We start from the raw sequence: 18,490 nt of genomic DNA on the forward strand, positions 1-18,490 counted from the left end.
TGATATGGAGCCGGGATCCCGCCGGAGACCAGAGGCCCCTGATCTCCGCCTCTCCCATGTGGCCACCCCATCCCAGGAGGGATGCATCCGTCACCACTGTGAACTTCGGTTGGGGAAGGGAGTGGGATCTGCCATGGACCCAATCGCAATTCGAGAGCCACCACTGCAATTGACGTGCAGTGCCCTCCGAGATCTGGACGTGATCGGACAGGTTGCCCTGATGCTGTGCCCACTGAAACTTCAGGTCCCACTGCAGAGCCCGCATATGCCATCTGGCATGTTGCACTAGCAGGATGCAGGAGGTCATCAAGCCCAGGAGCCGGAGGGTCATCCTGACTGAAACCCGGGATAGAGGCTGAAAGATCATAATCAGAGCCTGAATATCCCGGATCCGCTGTTCGGGAGGATAGACCCGAAATTGTGCCGAATTCAGAACCGCTCCGATGAAGTGGAGCTTCTGAGAGGGATTCAGGTGCGACTTCGGCACATTGATGGAAAATCCCAGCAAATGCAGGAGGTTGTCCGTAGTCTGGAGGTGGGAGACAACCGTTTGGGGCGAGCCCGCCTTCAACAACCAGTCGTCTAGATAGGGAAGACTGAGACCCCCGATCTGCGCAGATGAGCTGCGACCACCGCCATTACTTTCATGAACACCCGAGGGGAGCACGGTAAACTGAAAGTGCTCGTGGCCTACCATGAACCGCAGGTAACGCCGGTGGGCCGGCAGGAAGGGAACATGAAAATAGGCGTCCTGCAAGTCCAAAGCTATCATCCAGTCTCCTGGATCGAGAGCAGACAAGACCTGAGCTAAAGTCAACATCTTGAACTTCTCCTTCCGGAGGAACGGTTGACGTTCTGGAGGTCCAAGATGGGACACAGACCTCCTTTGTCCTTCTTGGGGACCAGAAAATAGTGGGAATAACAACCACTCCCTATGTCTGGCCCAGGAACGCACTTGATGGCTCCCTTGGTCAAGAGGGCCGTGACTTCCTGCTGGAGAAGTGCCAAGTGTTCCCCCGACATGCGGTGGTACTGAGGTGGCATGGCTGAGGGGTGGACTGAAAGGGAAGGGAGTAACCTTTGCAGACCCCACTTGTCCGATGTGATAGCGTGCCAGTGGGGAAGGTGATGGCGGATCCTGCCACCCACTGGCGTGGGGTGCCCCCCAAAGCTCGGATTAAGAGGGTTTGGAGGTAGGAGCAGCGGGGGCGGAGGCAGACTGTCCCCCATGCTAATTCCCAGACCTGCCCCTGCGGAAACTGCGTCCGCGGCCACGCTGAGGCTGGATCTGCACAGGCTTGCCGAAGGAACGTGCCTGGGCGCCCCTTCCGTGGCCACGAAAGAAACGAAAACCAGGAGTGGCTGGGCTTTTCGTGGAAAGACCCAAGAACTTGGTCGTGGCCCGCGAGTCCTTAAAACGCTCCAGCGCACTGTCGGCTTTATCGCCAAACAGGCGTGTGCCATCAAAGGGCAGGTCCATGAGTGAGCTTTGGACATCTGGCGAGAACCCGGTAGATCTCAACCAGGCGTGGTGACGAAGCGCTAAAGTCGTAGCAATTGCTCTACCTAGGGAGTCTGCGGTGTCCAAACCACACCGAATGGCGAATTTAGCCGCATCTTTGCCCTCGGCAACAGCTTGGGACAGCACAGCTTGGGTCACTTCAAGACACTGAGGCAACACCTGTGCAACTGTATCCCACACCACGTGGGAATAGCGGCCTAATTGGCAGGCAGTGTTCACCGACCGCAGCCCTAAGCTGGCCTAAGAGAACAACCGCTTGCCGAACTGCTCCAGCTTCTTATCCGGCGGAGGCGTGGGAAAGGCACTCTGGGACGTCGGCGCTTGGAAGACCAGGCTCTCGGGCGTAGGATGAGTGGTCAGAAAGGCAGGGTCACCCGGCACCGGGCGATGATGCCTGGCGACGTTCTTATCCACAGGGGACCCTGTGGCTGGCCGCGACCAAGTGCCCAGTAAGACGTCAGTGAGGGCGTCATTAAATGGCAGCAGGGGCTTCGACGAAGTAGATGCCGTCTGGAGTACCTCAGTGAGGAGATTAGTTTTTAGGGCCACCGTAGGGAGATCAAGGTTGAGGACCTCAGCTGTCCGACGGAGCACCCTCCTCCATGGTAGGCGGAGGAGAGGCAAACCCCGGGACAGAGGAGACATCAAGGCCGCCAGCTTTCTCTAACTCGTCCGCCCAGTCCTGCTAAGAGTGACACTGACGAGCAAGAGGGTCATCAGACCCCTCCCAGTCGTCCTCCACCTCCGCCGTATGTGAAACAGACTGCGGCGGCAGGGCAGGGACTGGGGAAGGAACAAAAGGCGCCGTGAATGGCGCCGGACAGGGCTGAACCAGCACCATGTCCCAATGCGGATCCTAGGTAGGGACAAAATTGTCCTGGAACCTGGGCAGGGGTGGAACAAATGGCATCCACTGGGGTGCCGGAGGCGGAGCCAAGGGTGGCCGGAGCCGTCAGCGTGGGACCTTGTGGCGCCGTGGCCGGAGGCAGCGGCGCAGGATCCTGCAGCGCTGGAGCCGGCGGCGGCACAGACGGCCCAACAGGATCCTGACACAGACCGCAGAGCCCAAAGGCGCGCCGGCGGAAGCCCGAGACCTAAACAGGCGGTCCAAGGTAGCAAGAAATTCTTGCACCTGTGCGGGAGTCGCTGACGGACCCAGATAAAGTGGGTAGGCCGAGGGACTCCCGGGCCTCGAAGGAGCCGCAGGGGCAGAACCCCTGTCCACCTCATCCGCATCCGGGGACCGACGGGGGGACGTCAGAGAGAGACAACGCTTTTCGACTTCTTATTGTCATTTGTTACCCGAATCCGAGGGTGAAGACTTGGAGCTCGAGGAGCGATGAGGGTGGCCGCGCAAGCATTCTCTGGAGCGGCCCCTGGACCGTGAATGGCGCTGGGACGAATGCCGGACCTCAAGCAGCTTCCGGCGCCGCTCCCTCAAGGCCTTCGGGGCCATGGCCAGACAGTCCCTACAGGACCGGGAGTCGTGGTCGCTCTCCAGGCAGTAGAGACAGATGTCATGGGGGTCCACCACCGGCATATTGCGACGGCAGGCCCCACAAGACTTAAAACTAGGCATACCTACGTGCACCAGAGTAGGCTCAAACTTACAGGGGACACAAGTCTCAAAAAGATAGTCAAAAAGTGACTAAGGTACGTGCTCCAACCGGATCTGCGCTTACAGGCGCGAAAAAAGAAAGAACTGACATCAGCACGCATGGGTGGCGTCTCCGTGACATCATCTCGGCGCATACGATGCCAGCGACGGACGCGGAGTCGCACGACACCACCTACTGACGTGCAGAGGGACTGCTAGCGAAAACTTTCCGGATCCAGTCTGACACCTGGGGATATTCTAAGGTAAGGAATCTAACACTAACGTGTTTCTTTCAAATCTGGCTCATTTGACTGTTTTCTTTCACACTATGAATTAACTGGGCTCTCTTCTTCCTCCAATCTTGGACATAGGGCATAGTACCATAAGTAGGGGTCTCTGGAGATCCTTTCCAATCCTCCTTCAGCAAGGTAAGCCCTCTCGCTTAGTGACACCTCCCTCTTAATGAACCCCAAGCATGGCTGAGGACTGTACTGCGTCCTCCTTTAGGGTTCTTCTTAGGCACACATCTTGTTCATTGCATTTTATTTATTGATTATGAGATAGAGAAATGATGACATGTTTTTTTTTCAGAATATCATATACAGAAATATTGTGCGCCATAAATGTTGTGCCCTGAGCATCGTTTACAAAAATACTTGTCCCATTTGGTGTGGATTTTCTATTCTTAACTCCAATGGAGAGTTATTTTTGTAGACAATATTTAGGACATAGTATTTATGTCAGGTGATATTATGACACCATACCAATTTATGCCAAGGTAATCTGTGGTATCCTGTCTTCTGTGCGAGCCTGGTGTGGAAAGATGCAGGTCATGTGGAATATGGGATGTCATTAGTGTTAAGTGTTCGATCCTGGTCGGTTGGAGTTTCTGTCTACAGCTGGGGGCTGAGCTGGTTACATCCTGGCTCCTGGTGTGGTTCCCTTACTTGTAACCTGTTCTGTAATAAAGTACCAGTTCCTCTACCTGCATGCCTCCTAGGTCTTTTTACCTGCGTGCAACTTCAAAATGCAAAATTATTCCAAACGGCTTTCATGTAGATGAACATGAAGTTTGACCTTGAATCAGAGATAGTCCTTAAATATATACATAAGAAAAGATTCCAGTGTGGGCCGGAGTCAACACAGACGCAGGAGGGCTGCCTCAATGTACCCTGTGGTATGTTCCACGAGAACAAGAATGCATGTAATGTCCAGGGTACCTCCAGTATTACGCGCCCAAAAATCTAAAATGAGCTTCAGGAAGGGCCTAAATACCTGGCTTTTTACCAAAACTTAACTGCTCCACTGCTTTCTTTCTCCTCTGTATCTCACAGCGCCAAGACTCCGAGGCATTCATGCGCTTTATAAGCATTTCAGTCAGTCAGTCAGTCAGGGGCCAAGCATGGCGGTCCCCACCCGCTCAAATGGAACTGTGACCATTGGCAATGGTACCTGGTCTGCCCTTGTGACTTGGCATTCACCAAACAGGTCAGGCAGGTTTAACAAACCTGCATAGCACAAGCCCCAGATAGGGATTTAACTTTATTCAGGTTTTCTGGACCTCACTATACCTTGCTAAAGGTATCTAACGGGTCAACTAAACAGGAACTTACTGCAGAACAGGCAGACAATCAACTTCCAGCTAGCACCGAGCTCAGGATCTGAGGGCTCATAACCCACCTTTCCAAGGAACCTTGGAGTTCCCAGCGGGTGTATCTTCTGACTGCCTCATTGACGCAGGTCCATCTTACGTAGTCTATTCAGAATGGGACAATGTCTTTGGGCCTGACAAAATGTAACCCTCCTGTGGCCTCCGCAATCCCAAAATTTATGTATTTATGTATTTCTCGCAGGCCTCCTGACACCAGCAGCTGGACCCCTGCACAGGGTCCACTCTCTTCTGCAACAAGAGCCAGTAGCTCTGATGGTTGCACCATTGTACATACTGAGCAATCCTTGAGTTTTGGGGTTTATACCAAATTCTTTGGGAGCGCTGTCTCAGGGATCTCCTCCTGGTAGGCGTGCAACACCCATTGGGCTCACCCCCCCCGTCGTGTGTGTCAGCCTGGGCTGAGACAGCTTCGCGGGCTGGCAACCGTCTAATAGCAGCCGCACCCGAGTACTTCACAGGTCTTTTAAAGACCATTTACTTGTTCATGAGGCTTTTGTTGTGTTTTCACCCCCTTCTTGGAGCCACTCTGCCTATGGCTGGAAGATTCAGATCCCCCCCTCCCACCAAAATCTTTTTCAGCCCACCCCCCCTAAATTTGGCTCTAGTTGCCCACCGCCTCCCGGTGAGAGCTGCTGGGCATGTGGCCTGGGATTGAGTCAAGACCATCCTTCAAGGCATCCTTGTTCCCACAGAACCTCAGTACTGTTCTCCTTGGGCTTCTATCCCGGCTGAACACTTTGCACATTATTCGTCTGTTCTCAGGGACATCTGACCATGCTGCTGGGGGCTCTTCAACCGAATGGTCGACCCTGGAGCCCACCCTGGAGCCCACCCCTTATGAACTATTTAGCCCACTGTGCGCTTAACTACATGTGCCTTAGAGTCTGCGAGGCACTGTTTCTGGCTCTGCCCTAATGTTTCAGTGTTACAATAGCCACATAGAGAACCTCAGCTGCTGAGAAAAGAAGTAGTAAGGTGGGTGTACACGCTGCCACAGGTGCAGTAATCCGGTCATACACATACAGGGATAATTCAGCCTGTGATGGGCAATGTCTTCTTTTTTAAGGTTGTTGACTGCTCAATAAAACTATGGTGGCACACATCTGGAGACACGCTGTATGACTGTCATCTATGGGGTTCAATGTCCTGCGCGCTGGTTACAGTGGAAGGTGGAACAAGCATAGATACACGCACCTCTCCTCCCACCGGCTTCCGCCAGCCCCTCCCAGAGGTGTTCGATATGAAGGGTAAACCGGAGGCCAGCAGCTGGGCATGGTGGCCTTGGATGGGATTTTGGCTAAGCCGGGACAGGATCCAGGACGCATCCTTGCTTCGGCTCATGTTGCAAATTCTGGGGAGGGAGGGGGGTGTCCAGTATAAAAAGGGTACAGGATCCAGCAGGGAGCCTAGAGTACTTCCACTACAGGGGTCTCTCTGCACCACAACGTCCTACACTCCTTCTGCAAGGTAAGTCACATGCTATGTGGAATGAGTGCTTGGTTTATGCATATGCCTGGATTCATACATTTGAATGGAAGAGGTGGCCAGGCTCCAGGAGGGTTGGGAAACCTCTTACAGGCCTGTGCTCTGAAGGTTCAGAAGATCTGCAGCAGAGTAGGCTACATCAAGGGAGCAGCCATGCACCTTTGCAGCACAGCATGCTTCCCTCTCATAGAGAGCACATACAAAGGGGCTGGATGCAAGGAAGTCTGAATGCAAGGAAGGTACCATGGGCAGCAGTGCAGCACTCCCTCACACATGCAGCACTCCCTCGCACATGCAGCACTCCCTCGCACATGTAGAAGAGGTGCACCGTGGGCAGCAGTGCAGCACTCCCTCACACATGCAGGAGAGGTGCACTGTGGGCAGAAGTGCAGCGCACCCTCAAACATGCAGGAGAGGTGACCCATGGGCAGCAGTACAGCGCTCCCTCACACATGGAGAGGTGCACCATGGGCAGCAGTGCAGCGCTCCCTCACACATGCAGCACTCCCTCCCATACGCAGAAGAGGTGCACCGTGGGCAGCAGTGCAGGACAGTGCACTGTGGACAGAAGTGCAGCGCTCCCTCGCACATGCAGAAGAGGTGCACCGTGGGCAGAAGAGCAGCACTCCCTCACACATGCAGAAGAGGTGCACCGTGGGCAGCAGTACAGCGCTCCCTCACACATGGAGAGGTGCACCATGGGCAGCAGTGCAGCGCTCCCTCACACATGCAGCACTCCCTCACATACGCAGAAGAGGTGCACTGTGGGCAGCAGTGCAGGAGAGTGCACCGTGGACAGAAGTGCAGCGCTCCCTCGCACATGCAGAAGAGGTGCACCGTGGGCAGAAGTGCAGCACTCCCTCACACATGCAGAAGAGGTGCACCGTGGGCAGCAGTGCAGCTCTCCCTCACACATGCAGAAGAGGTGCACCGTGGGCAGCAGTGCAGCACTCCCTCACACGTGCAGAAGAGGTCAACTGTGGGCAGCAGGCATGCATGTTTGCAAGAAAAACAGAGAGGAGCAGTACGTCCCCCTCCCATACACAAAGTGGGCACAACATGGGCAGTTATGAAGCAGGCTGAGCTACACCATAGGTACAGCCCGCAACAGTGCACATGTCCCTCACACGCAACACAGATATTACACATGCAGTAGGGCACGCTTTCGTCACAGGGTAGATAAAGCACCGGCATTAGTGCATGCTTCCCTCACATACACAGACTGAGTGCAACATAGACGGTTGTGAGGCAAGTCGAGCTTGTACAAAGAATACTTACATCAGAAAAAGGAGCTGCAGTGCACGTGCCTCTCACACGCAGCACAGGTATTACACGTGCAGTAGGCCAAGCTTTCCTTACATGGTAGATAAAGCACTGGCAGAAGTGCCTGCTTCCCTCACATGCACAGATGGGCATCAGTAGCAATGATCCCCTCACATACACGGATGGGCATCAGTAGCAATGATCCCCTCGCATGCACAGATGGGCATCAGTAGCAATGATCCCCTCACATTTACGGATGGGCATCAGTAGCAGTGCTTCCTCACATACACAGATGGGCATCAGTAGCAGTGCTTCCTCATATACACGGATGGGCATCAGTAGCAGTGCTTCCTTACATACACGGATGGTCATCAGTGGCAGTGCTTCCTCTCATACACGGATGGGCATCAGAGGCAATGGTTCCTCACATACACAGATGGGCATCAGTGGCAGTGCTTCCTCACCTACACGGATGGGCATCAGTAGCAATGCTTCCTCACATACACAGATGGGCATCAGTAGCAATGCTTCCGCACATACATGGATGGGCATCAGTAGCAGTGCTTCCTCACATACATGGATGGGCATCAGTAGCAATGCTTCCTCACATACACGGATGGGCATCAGTAGCAGCGCTTCCCTCACATACACGGATGGGCATCAGTAGCAGTGCTTCCCTCACATACACAGATGGGCATCAGTAGCAATGCTTCCTCACATACACAGATGGGCATCAGTAGCAGTGCTTCCTCGAATACACGGATGGGCATCAGTGGCAGTGCTTCCTCACATACACGGATGGGCATCAGAGGCAATGTTTCCTCATACACAGATGGGCATCAGTAGCAGTGCTTACTCACATACACAGATGAGCATCAGTAGCAGTGCTTCCTAACATACACAGATGGGCATCAGTAGCAATGCTTCCTCACATACACGGATTGGCATCAGTGGTAGTGCTTCCTCACATACACGGATTGGCATCAGTAGCAGTGCTTCCTCACATACACGGATGGGCATCAGAGGCAATGTTTCTTCACATACACAGATGGGCATCAGTAGCAGTGCTTCCTCACATACACGGATGAGCAGCAGTAGCAGTGCTTCCTCACATACATGGATGGGCATCCGGAGCAATGCTTCCTCACATACACGGATTGGCATCAGTGGCAGTGCTTCCTCACATACACAGATAGGCATCAGTAGCAGTGCTTCTCTCACATACACAGATGGGCATCAGAGGCAATGCTTCCTCACATACACGGATTGGCATCAGTAACAATGCTTCCTCACATACACGGATGGGCATCAGTAGCAATTCTTCCTCACATACATGTATGGGCATCAGAGGCAATGTTTCCTCACATACACAGGTGGGCATCAGTAGCAGTGCTTCCTCACATACATGGATGGGCATCAGTAGCAGTGCTTCCTCACAGACACAGACTGGCATCAGTAGCAGTGCTTCCTCACATACACAGATGGGCATCAGTAGCAGCGCTTCCCTCACATACATGGATGGGCATCCGTAGCAATGCTTCCTCACATACACAGACGTTCATCAGTAGCAGTGCTTCCTCACATACACGGATGGGCATCAGTAGCAATGCTTCCTCATATACACAGACGGGCATCAGTAGCAGTGCTTCCTCACATACACGGATGGGCATCAGTAGCAATGCTTCCTCACGTACACGGATGGGCATCAGTAGCAATGCTTCCTCACGTACACGGATGGGCATCAGTAGCAATGCTTCCTCACATACATGGATGGGCATAAGTAGCAATGCTTCCTCACATACACAGATAGGCATCAGTAGCAGTGCTTCTCTCACATACACAGATGGGCATCAGAGGCAATGCTTCCTCACATACACGGATTGGCATCAGTAACAATGCTTCCTCACATACACGGATGGGCATCAGTAGCAATGCTTCCTCACATACATGTATGGGCATCAGAGGCAATGTTTCCTCACATACACAGGTGGGCATCAGTAGCAGTGCTTCCTCACATACATGGATGGGCATCAGTAGCAGTGCTTCCTCACAGACACAGACTGGCATCAGTAGCAGTGCTTCCTCACATACACAGATGGGCATCAGTAGCAGCGCTTCCCTCACATACATGGATGGGCATCCGTAGCAATGCTTCCTCACATACACAGACGTTCATCAGTAGCAGTGCTTCCTCACATACATGAATGGGCATCAGTAGCAATGCTTCCTCATATACACAGACGGGCATCAGTAGCAGTGCTTCCTCACATACACGGATGGGCATCAGTAGCAATGCTTCCTCACGTACACGGATGGGCATCAGTAGCAATGCTTCCTCACGTACACGGATGGGCATCAGTAGCAATGCTTCCTCACATACACGGATGGGCATCAGTAGCAATGCTTCCTTACATATACAGATGGGCATCGGTAGCAGTGCTTCCTCACATACATGGATGGGCATCAGTGGCAGTGTTTCCTCACATACATGGATGGGCATCAGTAGCAGTGCTTCCTCACATACACAGACGGGCATCAGTAGCAGTGCTTCCTCACTTACACAAATGGGCATCAGTGGCAGTGCTTCCTCACATACATGGATCGGCATCAGTAGCAGTGCTTCCTCACATACACGGATGGGCATCAGTAGCAATGCTTCCTCACATACACGGATGGGCATCAGTAGCAATGCTTCCTCACATACACGGATGGGCATCAGTAGCAATGCTTCCTCACATACAAGGATGGGCATCAGTAGCAATGCTTCCTCACATACATGGATGGGCATCAGTAGCAATGCTTCCTTACATATACAGATGGGCATCGGTAGCAGTGCTTCCCTCACATACACGGATGGGCATCAGTGGCAGCGCTTCCCTCACATACACGGATGGGCATCAGTAGCAGTGCTTCCTCACATACACGGATGGGCATCAGTAGCAATGCTTCCTTACATATACAGATGGGCATCGGTAGCAGTGCTTCCTCACATACATGGATGGGCATCAGTGGCAGTGCTTCCTCACATACATGGATGGGCATCAGTAGCAGTGCTTCCTCACATACACAGACGGCAGTAGCAATGCTTCCTCACATACACAGACGGGAATCAGTAGCAGTGCTTCCTCACATACACGGATGGGCATCAGTAGCAGCGCTTCCCTCACATGCACAGATGGGCATCAGTAGCAGTGCTTCCCTCACATATACGGATGGGCATCAGTAGCAGTGCTTCCCTCACATACACGGATGGGCATCAGTAGCAGTGCTTCCTCACATACTAGGATGGGCATCAGTAGCAGCGCTTCCCTCACATACACAGACAGGCATCAGTAGCAGTGCTTCCTCACATACACGGATGGGCATCAGTAGCAATGCTTCCTCACATACACGGATGGGCATCAGTAGCAATGCTTCCTCACATACAAGGATGGGCATCAGTAGCAATGCTTCCTCACATACATGGATGGGCATCAGTAGCAATGCTTCCTTACATATACAGATGGGCATCGGTAGCAGTGCTTCCCTCACATACACGGATGGGCATCAGTGGCAGCGCTTCCCTCACATACACGGATGGGCATCAGTAGCAGTGCTTCCTCACATACACGGATGGGCATCAGTAGCAATGCTTCCTTACATATACAGATGGGCATCGGTAGCAGTGCTTCCTCACATACATGGATGGGCATCAGTGGCAGTGCTTCCTCACATACATGGATGGGCATCAGTAGCAGTGCTTCCTCACATACACAGACGGCAGTAGCAATGCTTCCTCACATACACAGACGGGAATCAGTAGCAGTGCTTCCTCACATACACGGATGGGCATCAGTAGCAGCGCTTCCCTCACATGCACAGATGGGCATCAGTAGCAGTGCTTCCCTCACATATACGGATGGGCATCAGTAGCAGTGCTTCCCTCACATACACGGATGGGCATCAGTAGCAGTGCTTCCTCACATATACGGATGGGCATCAGTAGCAGTGCTACCCTCACATACACGGATGGGCATCAGTAGCAGTGCTTCCTCACATACACAGACGGGCATCAGTAGCAGTACTTCCTCACATACACGGATGGGCATCAGTAGCAGTGCTTCCTCACATACACAGACAGGCATCCGTAGCAGTGCTTCCTCACATACACAGATGGGCATCAGTAGCAGTGCTTCCTCACATACACGGATGGGCATCATTAGCAGTGCTTCCTCACATTCACAGACGGGCATCCGTAGCAGTGCTTCCTCACATACACGGATGGGCATCAGTAGCAGCGCTTCCCTCACATACACGGATGGGCATCAGTAGCAGCGCTTCCCTCACATATACAGATTGGCATCGGTAGCAAGATACAAGCTTAACTTGTTGCACACTCCTCTGTGTCCCACGTTATGCAAAGACGCAACAAGGGGCAGGTCCTTCACGGTATGGACAGCCACATTATGGAACGCACTGCCTAGCCACCTGCGCTTGTTAGAAACAGACCATGAGTTTTGGAAAGGCCTTAAAAACCTGGCTTTTTAGGCAGGGGTAGTAGTATCATTGGCTGCTCAGTCTCTCTAGTTTGTTTGCTAGTGCCGGGACACCAAGGGCGAGATAGCTGTGTGCTTTATAAATGGCCAAGGATTGATTGATTGAAAGAACAGATGCAGCATATATACGTGCTCTCATCAATTTATTTTACCTTTCTCCTTATTGACCTGCCTGCTATTGCCCCAGCCTCCTTTTCTTTGCATTTAAGTATGTTAATTCTGATTTATCGCTTTAAGTTTTGTCAGCTCTTCGTGGCTCCCTTTGTTTTTGGATTTCTTTTATTGGTTTACCTGGAATAGATGTTTTGTGTCATATGTTTAATATGAAGCACACTACGCCTGTTATACAATAGAGCTGTAATAAATAAAAATGCAAATAAAAAATAAATAGGAAGCACATTTCTCTCACATACATAAGAGATTTAACGTCACAGACACACTACAAGTACATCTCAGGCCGCAGTGCAAGCTTCTCACTCATACACACAATGTGTGCAGTACAGGCGGTAGTGAAGTGCAAGCTCCTCTCACATACACTGAACGGGTACAAATCAAGCAGCAGTGCAAACTTCTATCACATATAAGCACAACAGGTGGAGGCCAAGCAGCTGTGCAAGCTTCTCCAACATGCACAGAACTGGTCCAGCTCAGGCAGCCGTGCAAACGTGTCTCCCATACATACAACACATACTGTGCTGAAACAACAGGCAGCAGTGGAAGGTTCTCTTACACATACACCAAACCTGTACAGCTCAGACACAGGGCCAAGCTTCTGTCGAGTGCAGTAACAACAGATGCCCCACAAACAGTGGTGCAAGCTTCTCACATACTGATACAACAGTTGTAGTACGGGTAGCGCTGCAAGCGTATCTCACACAAATACAGAGCAGGCAGTGGCATCAGTGAAAATGTGTCACCTATGCACAAAACATGTCCAATACAGGCAGCAGCGACAACTTTCCTACACAGAACGGTGACAGTTCAGGGAGCAGTGCAAGTTTCTCTCCCAAACACAACATTTACAGTACATACAGTAGTGAAAGCACCTCTTACATACACAGAATGGGTACAAATTAAGCAGCAGTGCAAACTTCTCTCTCACTCTTACCACGCAAGCAGGGGCATAACTTGGGAGAGGGTGGTGTTTGGGGTGTGACACCCCCCAAATAAATGCATTCTTGGTGTGGTATTAGGGTCTGGGAGCTCGGAGTTGGGTCTCCTATGTCAATTTTGGTATTTCTAAACCTGCACCAAGAATAAAAGAAAATCAGTAACCTTCAAGGTAAAATAGGAGGGTGGGAGGGCGAGAGCGAGCGAGCGAGAGAGAGAGAGAGAGAAAGAGAGAGAGAGAAAGGGAGAGAGAGATACATCTGATGGATGAATTTCAAAATGTGAAATGAGACACTCTGGAGTCAAAAACCGCTTCCTGGCTTGTCCAAATTGTGTGATCCTTGGTAAACATTTTATTTCAGAGAGCCTCTTTTTTACTTTATTATCACATAAGAGAGTGCTTTTAAATACTTGAGTTTTAAGATGTGCGATGTACAAGCACCTCCTATTTTTGATTGAATAGGCTATAATGTTCCTCTATCCATTTTAAGAATGAAGGCCACTTTAGAGTGTACATGACTACTGTCTTACCTCTTAGTTCACTAATGTCAATGTCATGAAGGGGACACTAATGTTTCTAAGTTCACGTTTAAAAACTATCACTTTTAATAAATGTCTGTCAATGCAGTTATTTAATCGGATATACGAAGGTGAAACATTTGTGTATGTTAACGGAACACACTGTTATGACTTTTGAAGAGACTGTATTATATTTTTACATTAGGTTTGCTGCACGATATACATACCAAACACTTTCATGGCTTGGTTTGTAAATGGTCTCTTGGAGCCAACCCAAACACTTGTCTTGTTAATTTACTGGTGCATCCACCTTTGTTTGCAACTTGAGCTTAGTACATGGGGCCATCAGTCACTTGATAAACTGATTTGTAAAACGTGAGGTAAAAGGCGAGGACCGCAAACATGGAGCCCTGCGTACATGCACCAGTTTGACAACCCTACCATCAAGGCTTCTTGGAGCAGAGACAAAGAAGAATGAATGCAGTGAAAATAAATCTTAAATAAGTGACTGTAGCCATGAATTTCCATGGAAGACCACCAGGCCCATATGGTACTGGCAGCGACGTAGCTTCAAAAGCATGTCTGTAGTGCGACACACGCCAAATGCATTCTTGGTTCGGGTCTGGAGGCCCTGAGTTAGGTTTGCTATGACTGAGTTGGTTTTTCTAATCATTCTCCTTGTGTTAAGAGCTTTTAACGTATTCATTTTTGAGTGGACACTTAAATGTCTATAGTAATTGATTTACCAAAAAAAACAGTAAATCTGCTCCTATAGAAGTACTCCTTGAATGAGTGTGAATGTACTACTTTTTGGAATCCACAAACATTGACAGTAGTAGGCTTGGGAAGCTGCGCAGAGCTCTGGTTTCCAGGGATACGACTGGGAAGCCTAGTGATGGGACAAACGCTTGCCAACAGCCTAATCACTGGCAATTGCTTGGGGTAACAATTTAACCCATTATTTTTCACCCACTGTGCTACTTTAGATAGAAACCTTCCTACTGTAAATCACCACTTACCCTGATCCTCCTGAACACAGTCCATCCTAAACTGTGGTCATCTTATCCCTCCACCTTTCAGCCCACTACTTTTGTAGTTGGGAAATTTGAGATTCAAAGCCAGATTCCCACTGACTAATCTACACCACTGCACGTAGGTAGTAATGTCATACCTACACAAGGTTTATTTCAGGCATCAATGGAAGCTTCTGTCATGTACAACAAATAGGTACAGTACAGGAAGAGGTGCGCGCCTCACACACACACAAGGGGTATAGCATGGCAGCTGTGGGACCATCCTCAGTCACCTGGATGCTTGGATTGTTGTTCAATTCCTCTGTTTACCTTAAACTAACCTCTAATTTGAAGAACCTTGGATTCTCCAATTGGTTGCTGGCCTAACCTATGGGGTGAGGCATGCCAAAAGTCTTACTTTCACTTTGATGTCTCCTGTATAGTGTCCCCTAGCCTCCTCTAGAGTGCACCATTGTGAATATTCACTTCTGTACACTTCAGCCCTCCTTCTTTACAAACACCTTCAAGTTCTAGGTTCATCCACCAAAAAAAACAAAAATTATGCAGCCACCTAAAATCAACTATATTAGTTACCAAATATGGCCGGCTCGTACCCGGGTGTATTAGAAAGCCAATTTATACTTTACTTGTATTTCTCTAGATAAATAACATTCAAATACTTCTAAATGACTCACACCAGATATAAAATGAGCAAATAAATAAGCTCATGGTTAGATCACAGCTGGGGAGCTCCTGGGGAGCTCTTGGGGAGCTCTTGGGGTGCTCCAGAGAATTTTGCGTATAAGTCCCAGTTTTGGTATGTAGGCATCTCTCTAATACTTGTTTGTCAAGGAGCTCTCAGAGTCCTATTGTACCCGTGATGTCCCCTTCAATATCTCTATCAAATTACTTTTCAAAGACCAAATAAATGAAGGGCAATCATGCTACCACATTCCACACCAGGGCTCATCACCACTGTTCCTGAACCTCCTCTGATTAGCCAGGGTTTGTCACCTTCCGACAGCTCTCGGTTCCCAGGAAGCCAGAAATCTGGGACAGAATAAGCCTTGGTGTCGGAATTCAATTATTTATTTCCATCCCTTATGGTGGTTGTGTTGTTGTCCAATCGGGTTAGATTTGTCAGTTGTGTTCGACATGAATGGAAGTTCTATGTTTATCAGACATCTGGCTAAAGTAAGAACTTGGGGTAGGGCAATGGACTGGGTCTGTTCCTTCCATGTCATTTTGTTCAGCGCATTTGTCTGCTTCCTTTTCCCTTGCCATCAAGTCCTTCTGTCTTTGGCCTCCACTCCTTGCTTTCTCCAATCGTATTTAACTACTACACATACCTCTTGCCATCTCTCAACGAGACCTTTGGTACCTAACATTGTTTCTCAGTCAAATACAACCAGGTCCTCTGTTCTTTGTGTAAACATCTGTAGTCACCCAGCTAACATTTTTAGGTTTTGCCTGCACAGCGCATGCGCTGTGCTGCGAGATATATTGTTTACAATTCAGTGGGCTTACAACCTGCCAACAGCATACCATTAGTTGTTTTCGTTGTCACTCTCATTTGAAATCTTTCGACTGCTTAGCTCCCTTAGGCTTACCTTCCTTTCTTGTGTTATCTCCTCCTTGGAACATGGACGAAAGTATGTGTTCTTCCTCTACTTTGTTCTTCCTCCTGTTTTTGACACTTTTTATTTTATAAGCGTTTCTGTATTGTTCCTGGATGTGCTCTCCTACTTTTAACACAAGCATACGCCTTCTTATTTATGTTGCTTTCACCCTATCTACCATTTCAATTGAAGCTTTAGTTACTTACATCCACAACTGTACTACTCTACGCCACTCTACTTAAATCCACGCCAGTACACTCTAATCCATGCCACTCTACACAGTGCCCGCTATGGCAATCTATGCCACTCCACTCCATAATATGTCATGTTACTCTACGCCATTGCATGCCACTCCAATCCAGACATTGCCACTCTATGTCACTCATTCTACACTATACATTCTATACCACTTTACTCCATGCACCTTCACTCCATGCCCCTCCAAGCCATTCTACTTTACATCATTCCAGCTCACACAATGCCCCTCTATACCCCTCCACTCTACTTACTCCACACTACTCTACGCCATTGCACACCACTCCACCCCACTCCATGCCACGCCACTCTACTCTACTCTACTCTACTCTACACAATGGCACTCTGCTCTGAGCCACTCCACGCCATTCTACACCACTCCATGCCACGCTACTTTACACCATACCACTCCTCTCCAGGTCACTCCATTCCACTGTACACCATTCCATTCCACTCTACGCCGCTCTACTCTACGCCACTACTCCACTCCAGCCTATGCCACTCTACTCCAATCTATGCCATACCACTCCACCCTACGAGATTCCACTCTACTCCATGCTACTCAACTCTTCACTATGTCGCTCTCAATGCCATTCTGCTCTTTGCCAGGCCACTAGCTTTTTGTCATGTAGAACAGCAGCCATGCTGCTGTACCACAAGGCTAAAAGACATTGGCAAAGCCAAAAGCTCTCACAAAAGTGCGACCTGTTGGCTTTGCCAATGCTTGTTTTTGGAGTTGCTGTTGTCATTAGTCAGTGCCCATGTCAGTGGAGGCATTTTCCAAAGTTTATCAAAGACAAGTAGTTGGTTTTAGGTGGCACTGACAAGCCTCAGAGTGAAGTCTTTCCACCCGAAAACACCACCTTCTCCTTTGTCAACGAGAGATCTATATTTGAAACTGCACCCAAACCTATCCTCAGGGCACAGGTGAAACTCGTGGCAAACAGCTGCTTCTTCAATCCGAAGGTCTCAATGGAAAGCCTTCAATTGGCCCCTAAAGAGTCTCAAGGGGCAGTACAGTCTGCCATCATCTCTAGAGCTGGTCACTTCATGTCAATATCATCAAGACATAATACAGTCTTATGAAGAGAGTACAGAACTGTATGTATGCTGCGCTTGGCCTTCGATAACTTTATTGGACCGGTGTATCAACAAATTAGATGAAACAACAAATTAGATGTAACGTGTGTGTGTAGAGCTCAACAGACTTTCCATGCAGTAGTCCAAATGTAAAAGAAAACATATAGCACTGTTTTATGGGCGCAAGCTTCCCTTACATACAGGGTAGGTTCATCAGGCAGTACAGCAGTGCTAACTGCACTGGCGTTAATCCTTACCTCACCAAATAACCTGAGTAGGTTCCAAGCATCCACACGCTCGCGAGAGCTTGCCTTCCATGCTCATCTGGGCATGCGCAAGACCGGAGTGGCAACACTGGCAGCACAAAAGGTGGAATAGCTAATCTTTCTGAATGCCAATTCTGAACACCTGTGTGGCATGGTGTACAGCAGGATAGACTGATCTGTGAAGATCCAGCAGAGAAAGAGGTTATAACATAACATAAAATAATATACCAATGAATAGATAGATCAAGGGGAGCAGCAATGCAAGCTTCCGCCGCAGAGATCACATATTCAGATGGGGTTTCTAAGATCAAGCTTCTTCCAACCCCCTCATGTATCAGAGTCAACCTAACAGGCTGCCATGAGGCAATATTTACCTGTAGCTGGCTGCATTCGAACTGCTGCCCAATTAGGACAGCCCTGAAAAGAAGGCACCTCTATACGATTGAATACCAAACATTAGAGATCTAAGGAAAGCTTTTAAGCTTCAACATAAGCACAAGGGGCAGCGGCAACAAAAACTATGGGACTTGGTTGGGTCTGCTGTGAGATGCAAG

Source organism: Triturus cristatus, chromosome 7 (genome assembly GCF_964204655.1).
Source record: "Triturus cristatus chromosome 7, aTriCri1.1, whole genome shotgun sequence".
NCBI lineage: Eukaryota > Metazoa > Chordata > Amphibia > Caudata > Salamandridae > Triturus > Triturus cristatus.